At 34.3% G+C, this 17,249-nt stretch overlaps 1 pseudogene; it reads right to left on the bottom strand.

Moving 5' to 3' along the window:
- Nucleotides 1-3,960: 3,960 nt before the first annotated feature.
- Nucleotides 3,961-5,474, bottom strand: LOC103263566 (annotated as a pseudogene).
- Between the last annotated feature and the right edge of the window lie 11,775 nt (nt 5,475-17,249).

The following is a 17,249-nucleotide window of genomic DNA, read 5'->3' as shown; positions in this document are numbered from 1 at the left end:
CTTTTTATTTGGATTATTTGTTTTTATTTTTTTCTGTTGATTTGTAAAAGATTCTTATATATCATGGAGATGAAGTCTTTCTCAAAGATACAATTTTCAAATATATTTTCTTTTTCATTTTGTAAGTTGTGTTTACATTTAGTTGGTTGCTTCCTTTGATGTGAAGAAGATTTTTAGTTTAATGGAATCCTTCTTGTTTATTTTTGGTTTTGTTGCCTGTACTTTTGATGTCATATCCATAGGATAATTGCCAACATCAGTGATATAAAGATTTTTTTCAGATGTTTTCTTATAATAGGTTTAGAGTATTGGGTCTTATGCTGAAGTCTTTAATACATTTTGAGTTTACTTTTTGTGTCTTTTGCTATTTTTAAATGAAACTCATTAAGAAAGAATTTGTACCTATAAACTATATTCACTAAAATTAATAAGTTTTGATGTTATGTACACTAAGGAATATTTATTAAGATACATTACCCCAAGATATTCTTCACCTTCTTCTAGTCTATTTGTCCTGGGGTTCCTAGTTCTAAGAAATTATGAAATTACAGATCAGTTTGCATTCTACAAAAAAAAAATACTTTATATGCATTACATTGTGATAGTATCTTTTAATCACCACAATGAGTTTGCGGATAATCCATGTTGATAAGTGTATCAGTAGCTGATTTATATGTCGTGCTAAGTGGCATTCCTTAATATGGACATTTCAGATATTATTTATACTTTCACTTGTTAAAAATTTGGGTCATTTTTGGCTCTTGGATACAAAACTTTTATGGCTATTTGAGGACAAATTTCTGTATGGATATATGCTCTCAATTTCTTTTTATATATCAAAAAGTGAAATGGCAGAAATAAAAAAAAACAATTGTCAAAGTTATACTACAATCCTTACCTACCTCAAATAATGTCAGTCTCTTAAATTTCAGTCATCTTAATAAGTACATATAAATAGTTTATAGTTAATCTAAATTTCCCTAGTATAGTGATGCTGATAATCTAGTTATTCATTTTTTATGAATCTAAATGATCTACATTCTATAGAACTCAAAATATCTTGTCTTTTCTATTTACACTGTAAAATTTTTTGCCACAAACCTGTTTAACAGTCTAATTTATTTTAACCATTTGAAAACTGAAATGTTTGTGGTGTACAATAAGCATTCAATATTTTACTTATGAATAAACTTTTTATTCATATTTTTATATATTCTTTCATTTATTCATGTTCTTATTAGCTACATTAATGTATTAATTTCCTCATTTATTTACAAAATATTCAGTATCTGACTGTGTATAGCAAGTGCTTAATAGAATCATGGTCAAGATATTAACATTTTTGTCTTCAAGCAGTTTCTATTTTAATAAACAGGATAAAAAATAAAAGTAAAACAAATAATTGTACAGAATATTTGGTTATCATGTAAGTTATAAATAAAAAAAGAACAAAGTATAATGATGTAGAGAATGATAGGATTATGGGTACTATTTTAGAAAGGACTGAAAAAGAACATTTCTCCTATAATTTTTGCTCAGGGGTATACATTAAATATGATAGAGAGCCACGTGGTTATCCAAGTGAGTAAGTGTAAAAAATTACCAGTAATCAAGACTATGGAAACCCTTAAGAGTAAACACTTCAATACAATTTTAGGAAATATTTCTTAGAAGTAGAAATATATATACAAAACTTTTATGTATACAATAATTTTAGAAATATATAATTACACAGAAACTCTTCTAAGAAGATTTAAACACAAGCATAGGTGATGAGATAAAAGATTATTTTCAAATAAATTAATAGCAAAATATTTTGGGATATCCACTTTGAAAAATGAGGTGAGGAGCAAACAATAGTTTAGCAAAAGTATACTAGGTAGACCCAGCTATAACTTTTCAAATATTATGTATTTTATACATTAATATAATCTATCTTTTTTTTTTTTTTTGAGTTGGAGTCTCACTCTGTCACCCAGACTGGAGTGCAGTAGCCACTCCTGGCCACCGCAGCCTCGACTTCCTGGGCTCCGGCAATCCTTCCACCTCAGCCTTCCAAGTAGCTGGAACTACAGGCGTGCGCTACCACACTTTGTTAATTTTTTGATTTTATTGTAGAGATGAGGTCTCGCCAAGTTGCCCAAGTGGGTCTCGAACCCGCAGGCTCAGGCAGTCCACTCGCCTCAGCCTCCCAAAGCGCGGGATTACAGGCTGAGCCACTGAGCCCGGCAATATAATCTATTTTAATACATCCTTGCTGCTATAACAAAATACCATACATTAGGTAGTTTTAAATAATAGAAATGTATTTCTCACAGTTCTGGGGGCTGGAAAGTTCAATATTAATACATCATCAGATCGGTGTCTGTGCAGGGCTTGCTTTTTCATAGATAGCCCTTTTGGTGTATACCTGTACCATCACATGATAGAAGAGGTAGGCTAGCTCTCTGGGGTCTTATTTATATGGCAGAAACTCCATTCATGTGGAGAAAGCCTTCATGATTTAATTATTTTCCAATTGGCACCAGCTTCTTTTTTTTTATTCAAAAAGGATTTTAATGTGAAAAATTGTCTAACAGCAGACTTTGTCATTGCAATTAGAGTTTAACATGAGTCTTCCAGCCTTCTAAATACAACTCTAATATACTGAAGAGAAAATATTTTTGCCTCATCTAGTAAAAACAGATTATGCTATCAATTAGAGGAGTCTCATGTCAGGCCTCCAGTTATAATTTGAGATAAGGGAATTCCAGAACACAAGGTTTATAAAATGTGACCAATTTTATTACTCCCAAGGACCCTGCTTCATATTACCTTATCTTAAAGCCAGATATTCCTGATAACAAATTATATATTGTTTTTACAAGTTTGTTAACTGTTTTAATCAGCAGGACTAGTAACAGAAGGATCCTTAATTGGAAATGGGGAGCAACCTTGAGCCAAAGAAGAGAAGCAAAATCATGCCCTAAGGAGTTTCTTTTGAACTTTTACACAGATGGGAGGAGCTTATGAAACCAGATGCATATTTATGAGATACATATTTATGATAAGTAGTATTTTAATAATTAGATCAAGATACATGAATAGTCTTTAGTATTAATAATTACATTGTTTTCAGGAACTATTGTTCAGTATGGCCCTAGATCTCAATTTCCTATAGGAAGTGCTTTCAGTTAAAATTTCAAAGCATATATACCTTTCTCTGTATCTCCACTTCTGAGCATCACCATACCAGACCAGTCAGTATTCTCTTACTCAGATCTTTAGATGTGAGTTTATTCCCTACCTTCCCATGGTCTCTCTCTCTCTCTCTCTCTCTCTCTCTCTCTCTGTCACACACACACACACACACACACACACACACACACACACACACACACACTTTGCCCAGATAAATGATAGCCTATAGCTTCCAAGTATCTCCCTAGACTTTTATTATTTTATATCTTGCAGAATTAGTCCAAAATGTCATTAGGTTTGATAGAACCATAGAACCATTCATTTAATAAAATATTAAAATCAGAAGTTAAACTGCTTTAAAATTGCACACTTGGTCAGGCTCGGTTGCTCAGCCTGTAATCCCAGCACTTTGGGAGGCCGAGGCTAGTAGATTGCCTGAGCTTGAGGGTTCGAGATCTGCCCGGGCAACTTGGCAAGACCTCATTTCTACAATAAATAAAAAATTAGCCGGTTGTGGTAGCATGCACCCGTAGTTCCAGCTACTTGGAAGGCTGAGGCGGAAGAATCGCCAGAGCCCAGCAGGTGAAGGCTGCAGTGGTCAGGAGCGTGTCACTGCACTCAAGTCTGGGCAACAGAGTGAGACTCTAACTTAAATAAATAAATAAATAAATAAAATCACACACTAATAAAAATAGTACACCATAAGAGTTTTATAAACTTCATTCTCATCAAATACTTTTGCAGCTTACGATGTATCATATTAATTTCTTGCAATCTTTTTCATTTTGATCTTCATTTGTAATGGATAACTGGGTTTTCAGGGGTGTGAATCATAGTTGTATAATTCACAATGGGAAAACACCCATCCATGAGATCAAATTCATATAAACAAAGCATGGTGGACCAAATTGTCTTAATTTGAACATAGGCAAAATTTTCCCCAATACAACTATGGCGCCCAGTTCCAAATAGCGCATAGGCAAACTTCTCTCCTGATGCTGGGTTATCCTGTAAGTAGCGATCAGGATTAAAGTCTAGACGTTCTATCCATGAGTCTTTATGTCTTTGATTGACAGTGGGAGAAACACACACTGGATGTTCAGGAGGAATGGTATAACCTGCCACAGTCAGAGGCGTTTTGGCCATTCTCATTATGGTCATTATTGGAGGTCTACGTTTTAATGTTTCTTTTATACAGGGATCAAGTAAATGTAGATCCTTGAGCTGGCCATAAATTAAAGGAGGCATATCCTCTCCACAGACTGTTTTCTGTTCTAAATAACATTTTGCTTGAAGTGTTTTGTCTCTGGCCACAAAGAAGCCCATCCAGGCACTAGTAGTTGAGGATGTATGCTGCCCTGCCAATAGCTGTCCAATAAGCATCCCTGCTACTTCATCATCTGTCAAAGGATGCCCATCCTTGTATGTAGAATCTAGTAAAGTTTGAAGAATGTCATCAATTTTTTTCTTCTGACTGTCTGTGTTTCTGGATTGCTTTATAAAAAATATTCTTGATCTCTCAATGAGCTCTGGCCCTGCATCTGAAACTAAGCAAAGGCAACCAACCCAGTAATAGCCAGGTTGCATGGCTAAAACCTCCATCCAAATCTACATACAACTGTGTCACCTTCTCATTAAGTTGACTTCTGATTTCTTTTCCATGTAAACAATATCTGGCTGTTAAAATTATAAGCTCAGAAAGAGCTTCAACCAAATTTTTGTCTCCACTTTCTACCCAACTTTGAAAGTATTCTTGTGTTTCCTTTTCAATTAGAGAAACATGCTGTCTGAACTGGGCTATGTTAAGGCCACTTTTTAACATTTTTTCTGCTCCAAGAAAACTGGATAAGGCACATCATATGCGACTCCTCTCTCAAGCAGAGGTGTTGTAAGACGACTGTAGACATCGTTTGCATTCAGGCCCTCATTTTTACTAGCAAAAAGCAGTACAGCAAGATCACTCCCAAGAAGTTAAGCGAACGTCTTGCCAACCATGGTAAAACTAAATACAGGTCCATATTGTTCATATGCATTTTCTAAAAATTCAATCGGACTTTTCCCAAATGCTATGGCATGCCCAAGAAATGGAATTGGTGAGAAAATGTATGGTAGGCTTTTCGTGCCTGCGGGCAGCTGGGCCAGCTTGTTGCAGCGAGGCGGAGCAGGTAGACCAGGCGTAGGGTGAAGGCGAAGGCTGTTAGCAGTATCGTGGGGAGGTGGCTGCCCATCACCGTCTCCACCGCCTGTCCCAGCACCGACCTGCCTGCCTGCAGGAAACCTAGCAGCAGCATCCCGGCCGCCCCCATGCCTCACTGTACTGGAGACACTGGAGGCCGAAGTCGCCACAATGGAGTAAGAGAGGCAGGCAGAGGGGCATCGGGCGGCATCAACTTCTAATACCATCATCCTGGCAAATAGGTTTTAACATATAAATTTGGGGTAAGCACAAACAATGAGACCGTTCACAAATTTTCATGTTAAAACTGAGAAATCAAAGACATGAATGTATATGTGACTTTGTCACGTTTAAATAAGTAGTGAGAGTTATAATAAATCTGATTACCTCCTACCAGTAAAAGTAGTGTACTTTCTGTCATGCTATTAGTTATAAATTTTAATATGCAGTTGGGGAAAAAAAGCTTTTTCTTATAACAATTCTGCATTACAGTAAAATATTTATTATACTGAATGACATAAACAGATTTAAATTGTGTATAATATAATTCAAAAAAATTTTATCTTAAAAACAAATATTGAACCAAATACCATTAAAATAATTTCAATAAACCTTCAAACTAAATTGAATATTCCCAGGAGCCTATTTAAGTAACAAGAGATGAAAGCCAGTAACAGTTTTACTTCAATACAAATATATTTAATGAAGTTTTTAAAACTCATTTTTATAAAACCATCCTTGACATTTAATTTCCACTTTATTATTGACAGGTAATGTAAAAACCCTCATGAGATACTAGCAATCAATTATCTAACTTAAAGCAAAAAAATTTATCTAAAGCAAACTGGTCTATTCCTTCTATGCATTGCAATTTCTAGTGAAATAAATTTCAGTGTAATAAATTGAAACAATGTGAGAAAAAGATTAAATCTGGTAAAAGTCTAGAATTTTTATTAGCTTTATTTTTTACCTCCTAAATATTATCTTAATTAATTTTATGAGATATAGAAATACCATAAACTTTTACATTTAAACTCTGATTTATGAAAAATTAGAGTATATAAGATGCATATTAGTTTTTAATCAGTTACAGAAAATAAATAGAAAATACAGATTGTCAAGGAGGGGCTGTTGAGTTATCTTAAATAATTAGATATCATTTTTAAGTGACACTTTTGTTCTACTTGTATTCTTTGATACTAATCTATACAACTGCAAAAGCAACATTTGATCTTATTTTGACATCCAAATAGTAGTGAAAACTTTTCCCACAAATGTTTATTTGTTTCATATCTACCATTTCTATTAATTTCATATTCAACTGCTTGTCTTTTTTGCATACTACTAATACCATTTTTTCTCCATCTTGAGATTATCAAAAGAAATAACAAATTAGCAATTTATAAATGATTACAATGAATAAGACTATTTAAATAATTAATTATGCAGTGACTTTTATGTGCCTTAATAATAGCTTCCACTTATTAATATTTACTCATTGATGTTAGAACCTTTAAAATGCATTTTTCAAATGCTAATGTAAATATCAAGTTCTAATTTCTAAGTTCTGAGAGGATAGTATATATTTTATTATATATTGATACAAATGTGTAACTTATAACATTTGTTTAATTAACTTATAATGTTATATATATATTTTTAAGATATTTTTATTTTAAAATTGTGGGGTACAGTTAAGGGTTAGGGCATCTTTGTCTTGTTCCAGTTTTCAAGGGAAATGGTTCCAATTTTTGTTTGTTTAGGAGTATGCTAGCTGTGGGTTTCTTGTAGATGGCTTTTACTATTTTGAGGTTATGTTCCACATATTCCTAGATGTTTGAGGGTTTTTATCAATAAGGGGTTCTGTATTTTATCAAAAGTTTTTTCTGCATCTAATGATATAATCATGTGTGTTTAGTTTTGACATCTGTTGATGTACTTAATTACATTTATGGTATTACGAATGTTGAACCAACCTTGTGTCCCAGGGATGAAGCCTACTTAAACATGATGGATGATTTTTGAGGTGTGTTGTTGCATCCGGGTTGCTAGGATCTTGTTGAGAATTTTAGCACCTATGTTCAAAGATGTTGGCCTGTAGTTCTCTTTCTTTGTTGGGTTTTTACCTGACTTGGGTATCAATATGATGTTAGCTTCATAAAATGATTTGGAGAGAGTTCCATCTTTCTCAATTGCCTGGTATACTTTCAGTAGGAATGGTATCAGCTCCTACTTATATGTCTTATAGAATTCTGCTGGAAAGCCGTCTGGTCCAGGGCTTTCTTTTGTAGGTAGTTTTCTTATTACATAGTCAATTTCCTTGACTGTTATTGGTCTATTTAGGGTCTTGATTTCTTCTTATTTCGACCTAGGCAGGTTGTGTGATGTCAGAAAGTCCTCCATTTCCTTAAGGTTTTCAAGTTTGTTTCCATCCAAGTGTACATAGTAGTCTCTAATGATATTTTGCATTTCTTCAGTGTCAGATGTGACTTCATTTTTTGTGTTTCTGATTGTGTCTATTTGGGCTTTTTTCTCTTTTTCTTGGTCAGTTTAGCTAGGGGACCATCAATCTTGTTTATCCTTTCAAAGAATCAGCTTTTTGTTTCATTTATTTTTTGTATTATCTTTTTGTCTTCTACGTCCTGGATTTGGGCTTTTATTTGGGTGATCTGGATTCTTCTACTGAAGCTAGGGTTTTGGTGGTCTTGCTTTTCCAGCTTCTTTAGGTGATTTGTTAGGTTGTTGATTTGTGACACTTCCATTTTCTTCATTTGTGTTTGTAGAGATATGACTTCTCCTCTTCCTACAGCTTTCATGGCATCCCAGAGATTTTGGTAAGAGGTTTCTTCATTTTCATTTGTTTCCAGGAATCTTTTAGTCTCTGTTTTGATTTTATCATCGACTCACGAGTTGTTTAGCATCATGCGGTTTAGTGTTCATGTCTTTGTGGGTTTTGGGGGAAGCTTGTTGGTGTGGATGCTTATTTTTATTCCACTGTGGTCTGAGAAGGTGCATGGCAAAATTTTGATCTTTTAAAATTTGCTTATGCTTGATTTATGGCCAAGTATGTGGTCAATCTTAGAGTACATTCCATGCGGTGATGAGCAGAATATATATTGTGTGGTTGTTGGATAGTGTTCTGTAGGTATCAATTAAGTTCATTTGGTGACAGTCACTTTGAGGTTCCAGATCTTGTTACTGATTTTTTTGTCCTGATGGTCTGTCAAGGGTTGTGAGTGCGGTATTGAAGTCCCCAGCTATGAAAATGTTAGAGTCAATATCTTTTTTGAGTTTACCTAGAAGCTGCTTTATGAAAGTTGGTGCTCCTATGTTGGGTGCATATATGTTCAGGATGGATATTTCTTGTTGATGGATTGAACCTTTTAACATTATGTAGTGGCCTTCTGTATCTTTTTTAATTTTTGATAGCTTAAAGGGTATTTTGTCTGAGATTAACATTGCGACTCCTCCTTTTTTTTTTTGTTCCGTTCGCCTTAAAATTTGTTTTTCATCCTCTTACTTTGAAGTCTGTGAGTGTCCTTTCTAGTGAGGTGAGTCTCTTGAAGGCCATAAATTGTTGCCTGGTGATATTTTATCCATTTTGCTATTCTATGTCTTTTCAGTGGTGCTTTTAGTCTATTCACATTCAGGCTAATTATTGAAATGTGAGAGTTGATCCCTATCATAAGGTTCATACAGAGTTGTTATTCATGTTTGTTTGTTGTCTTTCTTTTGATTTTGGAGTTGGTTCATGTGTGTTTTTAATCTTTTGCCTATACTTTTGTGAAGAAGGTTGTTATTCTATTTCCTTTTCTTCTGTGTTCAGTACTTTCTTAAGTGTTTCTTGTAGAGGTGGTCTGGTGGCAGTGTAGGTTCTTAAGGATTGGATATCTGGGAAAAATTTCAATTCTCCCTCACTGACAAAGCTTAGCTTGGCTGGGTAGGTTATTTTCAGTTGAAATTGTTTATCTTTTAGAACTTTGAAGATAGGGCTCCAAGCTCTCCTAGTCTGGAGGATTTCTCTAGATAAACTGGTGCTATTCTAATTGATCTTCCCTGGTAGGTAGTCTGACCCTTTCTCTTGCTGCCTTTAGGATTTTTTTTATACCTACTTTATTTAGGTGAATATTTTGTGTCTGGGAGTTGGTCTTCTCATTTGTTGTCTTGCAGGAGTTCTCTGAATCTCTTGTGTTTGAATTTTTGCATCACTTATAAGATGAGGGAAGTTTTCTTGAATGATTTCATGAAATGTTTTTTCCAGTATGACCTCTGTCTCTCCCTCTGCCTCAGAAGGCCAATTACTCTTAGGTTGGGTCTCTTAAAGTAATCATTCATTTTTTGAAGGTTTTTTCCTGTCTTTTTAAGCTTCTTTTCTATATTTTTGACAGTTTGGGTTAGTTCTGTATTTTGATAATCTTATATTTTAAAAATGTATTTTCATAAGGCATGAAACTGCTGTCTTTCTTTTTCCATAAACTTCACTGTAGAGATTTTTCAGTTGTCAATTACACACTCATGAGCACTTCTATAATCACTCTTTGTATAGGTATAAAGAAACTCAGAATTTGTAACAAATTATGAGGTTTGATAAATTTGTGAACTTGCTACTGTGTGCTTACATTGACAGCACTGTACAAACAGCTAGGTAAAATTCTATAACCTTGGTATATCAGTGCCTCACAGTTGTGTTCATGTAGATGTGTGGTGGTGTCTTGCTGAGTGGCATTTGTTATTGTTGTGGCATGTTTTGTGTGCTGCTGTGAGAATTTCAGAGCTTGAATTAGAGCAATGAACAAACAATAAATTCCTTATTAATCTTGATAAAAGTAGGGGAATCCAGGACATGTTAGTCCAAATTTATGGGGATAAAATGCCATGAAGAAAATAGCAGTGCACAAATGGATTAAATGTTTTTCTAAAGGAAGAGAAAGAATCACTGATGAAGCGAGGTCAGAATGGAAATTAATGAGCAGAACTGATGAAAACATTGCAAAAATTGATGAAATTGTGCATCAAAGTTGTTGGCTGACTGTGAGAAGCATAACAGACAAAGGAAACATTGATAGAGACAGAGTTAAAAATTCTTAACTTAAAATCTTGACATGAGAAAGGTGTGTGCAAAAATTAACCCAAAGGATCTCTTGCACTGGGACAAAGCATCAGCTTACACAGTCCTGTCTGTGAGAAAGTTTTTATCTAGTAAACAAAACCCTTCATATGCACCTAATCTGTCCCCCAAAGACTCCTTTCTTTATCCATAGATAAAGGAAATATTGAAAGGGAGACATTTTTATGACAGGCAGGACATCAAGAATAATACAATGACAGCTCTGATGGCCATTCCAGAAAAAGAGTTCCAAAATTGCTTTGATGGGTATACTAGTTCCTAGCATTGGTGCATAGTTTCCCAAGGGAAGTACTTTGAAGGTGACCATAGTGATATTCAGCAATGAGGTATGCAGTATTTTTTCTAGGATGAGTTCATTAATTTGATTGTCAAATCTCATATGAATAATGTGAGTAACAATATGTTGCATATTGTTTTTAATTTGGTGAAGATGATGTGCTATGATGATATTTGCTATCCTAATCCATCAAAATTCTATCAAGAAAATCACTAATGATTGGATTAACCTGAATTTCTTAATTGAATTTATAATAGCATTCACAATTATGTCATATATTTTGGTTTGAACGATATTAATTTCCTAAGTTTTACTTAAGAAATTGAATGTAGAAAAATCATTTTAAATTTTAATTTTCTTATTTTATATTATCTTGGTATATCTAATGAGGTTCACAAATAGAACATCATTTAATTAAATGTACAAGTACTCTATTACTGATTGGACTGATATGTTAGCAATCACTACTTCACATTTTATACATATAAAAGAACTTGAAAGAAAAATGAACTAAATGAAATTAGAATAGTTAATTGATCAAATGAAAAGTTGGTCTTTAAATACTGAAATATAAACATATCTTCTGCAACTGCACAAACTAAATTTTAAATTTCAGGTATTAAAAATTACTATAAATTTAAAAGCCGATGCTGATATGGTCAATGAGGTTACCCAGTCTCCATACTGGAAGGTAAATATCAATAAACATATTGCAAGTATTGCACATTTATCTCTAAATTCCTTGAAAAAAAGAATTAATTAGACATTTATTTTAGCTCTATATGACTGGAGATTATTGTATAATACAAAAGCAATTGTCATAAAATAAAATGGTTTTGAATTTGCCCTCTGCAGTGAGTGACAAAACCATTGCACCCAGAATAATTAGACTACTTTAAGTTCTGTAGCAGGGCGGCTCTTTCTTACCAATTCATTGCAGACACATATGTTTGCTACAAATCTTCCCTGTTTTTCACTGTGTTTGCCTATTAACGCTCTGGAGAGTTTATGCATCTCAAAGGGTTGAAGACCTGGAGGATCTCAATTGTCTAGTATAAGAAGATTCCAGCAGAGAAGTAGCTGTATTTCTTCTCCTAGCACTCAAGACTGGAAGAACAAGAAGTTCCTAATCCAAACATAGCATAAATCATTGGGTGCCTGTGTCTCATCTGAAAAATATATGTCTATGATTTTCCTGGGCAAGGTAAAAAAAAAATAAAGCTGCGTTATGAGTGATTATCTTTTAGATTAAATTATTTATGAAAAGAGGAAGCTGTCAACAACATATACATACCATACATTATCAAACAGCATAAGTAAAAACAGAGTAAAATCCTAATTGTAAACAAATAATGACTGTGGCACAAGCAGTGAATTCTCCCTGAAACCTGAAGGACAAGGTCAACAATTATTCTGAACCTGTTAACAAGTCAATTGGAAAGATGATACATGTTCAAAACTGGTTCATGCTGACAGTGCAAAAACACATATTTTCTCCTAGCTTTTCACTGACTGACTCATAAAGACAACAAAAAGACAATCCCTTGCAATGGTAGTGACTCCTAAAGATATACAAAAAATGTGAAAAAAGCTGAGAAGAGTTTTTGAAACTGAAGACTGAGATCAAATATTTTTTTGATTTATCATTTATTAGAAAATATACTTACTAGAAGTAAAGCAGAAAATTATGGTCTTCTTAGCAAATTAGATAGATTCAGAGGCAGCCATTTTTAATTTTTAGTGATCTATAACAGAAACAAATAACCAAATATTATATGTTCTCACACATAAATCAGACCTGAACATTAATCACAAAAGCAAAACAGAGGGAGTAGCAGTTATGGGACACTGCCAGCAGAGGGAAAAGGAGGGATATGAAACAACACAAATGGTACCTGATCCCAAACCAGGGGATGTGATGGCCAGTTGGACCACCAAACTTCACTTGTATATACACTACTTATATACTTAATCCTGACTCGTACCCCATATCTTTATAATAAAATAAAGTTAAAAAAGAAAAAAGAAAAAAGAAGAGAATATAAGAATAGGAAATGAAGTAAAAAACTTACGTTTTATCTATATCATTCATTTGCATATATCTAAGATATAAGGGATTCTTAGGCTTGAGAAACAGATTGATAGTAGTATCAATCCCACCTCTTGAGAAATCCTCAAAATTTAAAGAAGTGTTTCCTCTTTTCTATTTTCTAAACAATTTTTATAGACAATTTCAGAATTCATAATTTTGAGCACAATAATGTCAAAGTAAAAAAAAGAAGAAAGGCAGTATAGTCTTGAGGTGTGTAGTGGCCTCAAAGAACATCACTTCAGGGAGAGTTGGGTATTATTTGCGCTCAAGAGAAATATATTATTGTAATTTAATATTTTATATAGTTCACTTTATAAGAAAAAAACACAAATGCAACCTGTATTCAGTTGTTTCATAGGTCACACAACATCCAAATGAACAGTCACTGGACATTATAAATTGCTTAAAATATAGGTTTTGCATGTTCATCAATGAATCTTTATTTTAGAGAAACTATTTTTAGTATACAAGTGACATATGGGGTTGAGAATACACACATACTTAATATGGAATGCTGGGGTTGATGGAATTTATCTTGTTTCAGAAAAATGAAGCATAAAATTAACAACATCAAAATGACATGCTAACATTTTTGGAAATTTTTATGATACAAAAGAAATAAACAATGTCTTAGATTGATCTCTCAAAAATAGAAAGCCTGAAGTCAAGTTTAGATACTAACGCTTTATTGGAGACATGGAATTTCAGGAAAGCATAAATGAGAAATTATATAAGTAAGGCAGAAAAACAGGGTGTTTTAAAGGACTGGACACAGCTTCACAAGTAATGACAGCTGAGTTGCTTTGTTGTGGGAAAATATTTCAAATAAGCTATGAGTAAACAAATTGTCTAAGATCAGATACTTGATTGGTGGATTGATGCTCATTTCCTGGAGTCCATCTTATCTCAATTTCTTTTCAGTTAATATCTTTCCCATGGAATATTAGCTTATTAACATTGGATTTGGCTAGCCAGCTCATATAAGCAGCTGCTGTGAGCTTCATGTGTTCATTTGGATTAGACTTAATTCTGCTGGTTTTCCTTTTGCTTCTACCATGAATAACAAGTACAATATATATGTGGTTATTAAACTTTTTCTAAATATGTTAGGTAAGAATTATTTTAGACTTTGTGGGTCATATGTCTTATTGCCATTGAATAATAAAAGAAGTCAGATAATATAAAAACAAGTAGGTATTGCTGTTTACAAATTAAACCATAATTCAACGTACAAGTATTATCCTGGATATGGCATGTGGTGCTGAGTTTACCATATCCAAAAAAAGATAATGTAACAAGGTGTGCCTGTATTTTAGAGGAGACCAAGGCAACCAGTACTATTAGGAGATAAGAAATGCATTGTGGTAGCCAGGCTTTAAAAGCATGAAGACAGATACCTATACCAAAAATCTAAATATAAAGGTATATTATGTAAATAGAATAAACATGTAATAATATATTGTGTAGATCTTTTTTATTATTATTTTTGTTTTAAGGATGTGGAGTACAATTCAAAGTTAGGTACATAAGTGCTCATCATGCAGGTAACATTTAGGTATACTTATTGATGTTATGTGCTCCGCCCTCCCTCTCCTGGCAATGTCTCACTACTGCCAATCCCTTTTTATAGTATTATGATAAATGTTAATGGTCTGCTTAAGAGTGAGTACATGTAATACTTAGATCTGTGTTTCTGTGATAAATCACTGAGTATTATAGACTCTAAATCCATTCAATTTCCTGAGAAGTCCATAATTTTGCTTTTATTTAAGCTGCATAATATTCTATTGTGTATATGTACCACGTTTTCTTTATCCAGTCCACTTTCATTTTTTTTTTGTTGTTGTTGTTTTTGAGTTGGAGTCTCACTCTGTCACCCAGACTGGAGTGCAGTGGCCGCTCCCGGCCACCACAGCCTCGACCTGCTGGGCTCCGGCGATCCTTCCGTCTCAGCCTTCCAAGTAGTCGGAATTACAGGTATGCGCTACCACGCCCGGCTGATTTTTTGATTTATTGTAGAGATGAGGTCTCGCTGCCCAGGCGGGTCTCGAACCCGCGGGCTCAGGCAATCCATTCAGCTCAGCCTCCCAAAGGCGCGGGATTACAGGCAGAGCCACCGAGCCTGGCTCCAGTCCACTTTCAATGGGCAGCATAGTTGGTTTCATGTTTTTTGCTATTGTGGATAATGCTGCAATCAATATGCGTGTGCAGGCATGTTTTTCATAGAATGACTTGAGCTCCTCTGTTGTATATTCCCAGAAGGGAGATTGCAAGGTAGTATGGAAGGTCAATTTTCAGATCTTTTAGAAATTGCTACTGTTTTCCACAGAGGTTGTCCTAGTTTACACTCCCACCAACAGTGTAGAAGTGTTCTGTATTCCCCATATCCTCTTCAGCATCTGTTGTTTTTTGAGTTATTGATGATGGTCATACTGACTGGATGGTGTATCAGTGGAGTCAGGTGGTATCTCAGTGAGGTTTTAATTTGGATTTCTTTGCTTATTAGTGATGCTGAACATTTTTTCATGAATCTGTTGACTGCTAGCGTGTCTTCTTCTGAGAAGCATCTATTCATATCCTTTGCTCACTTTTTAATAGGGTTTTCTTTTTCCTTTTGACACGTTTAAGTGCCTTGTAGATCTCTTGTCATATTAATAGATGGCAAATATTTTTTTCCATTCTGTGGGCTGTCTCATCACTTTCTTGATGGTTTCTTTTGCTTTGTAGAAAATTTTCAGTTTGATGAGGTGCCACTTGCCTATCCTATCTTTCATGACATTCATTTTGGAGAGTTGATCAGGCATTGTTTGCCTATTCCAATTTCTATAACGGTGTTTCCTAAATTTTCTTCGAGGATTCTTATAGTTTGAGGTTTTAAGTTTAGGTCTTTGATCCATTTAGAGTTGATTTTTTATATGTGACATGTAGGATTCCTGTTTCTGTCTCCTACGTGCGGTTAGCCAGTTTTCCCAGCACCAATTACTGAATAGATTTTCCTCTCCCCAGTGGTTGTTTGTGGAGTCTTTGTTGAGCATGAGTTGGTTGAGAAATTGAGGTTTTTGTTTCCAAAATCTCTATCCTATTCCATTGTCCTATATGCCTGTTCTTGTGTCAATACCAAACTGTCTTGATTATTGTAGCTTTATAGTAAAGCTCAAAGTCTGGAAATGTGACACCTCCTGCTTTGTTTCTTTTGCTAAAGATTGTTTTGGCTATTTGTGGTTTTTTATGTTTCCATATGGAGTTCTTATGGTCACTTCCAGGTCTGAAAATAATGATGTTGGTGATTTAGTGGATATTGCATTGAATTTGTAAATGGCCTTTGGTAGGATGGACATTTTAACAATGTTAATTGTTTTCAATCTATGAGAATGGAATGTTTTTCCATTTGTTTCTGTCTTCTTTGATTTCTTTGGGCAGTGTTTGGTAGTTTTCTTTGTAAAATTCTTTCACTTCTCTGGTTAGGAAGATGCCAAGGTATTTCATTTTTTGTGGTTATTGTGAATGGAACTGTGCTTTTTATTTGGTTATCTGTCTGTTTATTGTAGGTATATAAGTATGTGACTGTTTTGTGCACATTTATTTTATACCCTGAGACTTTGCCAAAATCCTTTATCAGTACTACAGGTTTTTGACAAATTCTCTTAGCTTTCAAGGTATAAGCTCATGTCATCTGTAAAGAGGGATAACTTAACTTCCTCTTTTCCTTTTGGATACCCTTGATTTCTAGCTGGGGCTTACAACACTATGTTGACCAGGAAGGGTCAGAGTGGGCAACCATGTCTAGTTCTGGTTTTCTGGGGAAATTCTTCCAATTTCTGTCTGTTAAGCAATATGTTGGCTGTGGGTTTATCGTAGATGGTTCTTACTATTTTGAGGTATGTTCCATCTATGTCTAGGTGTTCAAGGGTTTTTATCAAGAAGGGATGTTGGATTTTATGGAAAGCTTTTTTTTACTTCTAATGGTATAATCTTGGGTTCTTGTTTTTACATCTGTAGATGTATTTAATTATGTTTATGGTCTTGCAGATGTTGAACCTGCCCTATATCTTGGGGAGGAAGACTACTTAGTCATAGTGGATGATTTGTGAGATGTGTTGTTGGAACTTATTTGTTAGAATCCTGTTAAGAATTTTAACATCTATGCTAATCAGGGATGTTGGCCAATAGTTGCCTTTCTTTATTCTATCTTTATCCAGTTTGGGTATCAATATGATTTTACCTTCATAAAATGATTTGGAGAGAATACTGTCTTTCTTGATTGCTTGGAATACTTTCAATGGGATTGGTATGAGTTCCTTTTTTGTATGTTTTATAGAATTCTGCTGGAAATCTGTCTGGTCCTGGTCTTTTTTTTGTAGGCAGTTTTCTTATGGCAAAGTCAATTTCCTGGATT

This window comes from Carlito syrichta, unplaced genomic scaffold (assembly GCF_000164805.1).
Source record: "Carlito syrichta isolate Samal-C Ts95f unplaced genomic scaffold, Tarsius_syrichta-2.0.1 Scaffold305160, whole genome shotgun sequence".
NCBI lineage: Eukaryota > Metazoa > Chordata > Mammalia > Primates > Tarsiidae > Carlito > Carlito syrichta.
The sequence above is the reverse complement of the archived record's forward strand: the minus strand, read 5'-3'. Positions and strand labels throughout refer to the sequence as shown.